Genomic DNA, 1,673 nt, shown 5'->3' with positions numbered 1-1,673 from the left:
GGTGTGTGTGGCCAGCTCAGCCCACCAGGGGGCAGGGCTGGCTGGCATGTGGTGCTGGGGGATCGAACCGCGGTCCCTGATGCTTTTGCTAAGCTTGTTCCATGTAGGTGCTTTAGACCACTGAGCCATCTCTCCAGCCCTACTATTCTATTTCATGTGCTTCAGACAAGTGAATCTTTTCTAATCTCCCTTTAGTTCATGTTAAAATAATAAAATGATTTTTTAAAAATGAAATTTAAAATTAGCCAAAAAGCATGTTTACAATGATCAAGTTCATGTATCAGTGTATGTGAAAGCGTGTTTACATCTTGCAACCATTTTGTTGCAGCCTCCAGTAAGAACCAGCAAAATGGCTGCTTGACTCACACATTGTGCTATAACTGGTTCTGGTCCTCTAAGTCAGAAAATTTCCTCTAATTGGTGACAGTCCTGGTGTTTAAAGGCTCTAAAAGTTAAATCAAGTGGAAGTATATTTGATCTTGTATATAATAACCAGAAAGACATCCTTCTTAAACACAAAGTTCAAAATAAAAGTGGTAGAAAATTAGTCTATATGTAGTCTAGGACTCTGTATAAAAGAAAGGCTTCTCACTTGATCACAGGACAGTAAGAATACTTGTCAACCCCAAGTACTTGCATAGGTATTTGAAGTCTGACATACTCAATAACACACATTTTAAGAGTATCTTATCTGAGGCAGAGGTGATAACATGGTTAACAGGGGAGGAGCCACATGCTAGTCAGAGAAAATCAATCAGAAACATAGGTAAAGGGGCCAACAAGATAGCTCAGCATAAGCTGGAAAAGGCTTAAGTCAACAACCTTTGAAATTGCCAGTCCTATGGATAACACACTACTATTATGGACTACTGGACTATATTGGATCATTTTGCTGAATTGATGCACCTACAGTCTTTAAATGTCAATGGAATGCCCTTCTCTGACAAAACTAAACAAAAATGGGGATAGAAACAAAGGAACATTTTGTATCTGTATATACAAAATAGTTAGGTTAGACATACAACTACTTTCTCTTAATTCAGTGAGAAGAAGTATTTGCACTAATAGTGTTTGGACAGAATATCATGTCTGCATCTTATGCAATGAATAACCACTATGAACACAACAATATGCAATGTATTAATTATTGAAACTGTTCTACTAATCGGTTTTGAAACTGTCTTATTGCTATTTGTTTCTCAAAATTAATTTTAAAAAAATATACCTCAGCATACTCAGAACCTACTTACGCAAGCACAAGGACCCAGGTTCAACCCCTGGCATCCCATGCTGCACCGGCCCCGCCCCTGCCCCTGAGGTGCACTGAGTCACAAATAGAGACCCAGTGTGATGGTTCATGACTGTAATCCCAGCACTGGGAAGGCTGAAAACAGGAGGAGCACTACGAGTACAAGCTATGTCGTGAGACACTGTATCAAATACATAAAAATAAAAAATAAAAAAAACCCTACAGGTCACTGGAAGAAGTGGAAAAACATACATTCTAAAGTCCAAATCAATGCGAATTGAGAGACTTGTAGATCAGGGCCGGGGATATAGCTCAGTACCACACAGCACCTGCCTGGCAAGTGCAAGATCCTGAGTTTTATTCCTAGAAAGACGAGAGAGAGAGAGAGAGAGAGAGAGAGAGAGAGAGAGAGAGAGAGAGAGAG

This window comes from Octodon degus, unplaced genomic scaffold, assembly GCF_000260255.1.
Source record: "Octodon degus isolate 3935 unplaced genomic scaffold, OctDeg1.0 scaffold00028, whole genome shotgun sequence".
Classification (NCBI taxonomy): domain Eukaryota; kingdom Metazoa; phylum Chordata; class Mammalia; order Rodentia; family Octodontidae; genus Octodon; species Octodon degus.
Note: the sequence above shows the minus strand (reverse complement) of the source record.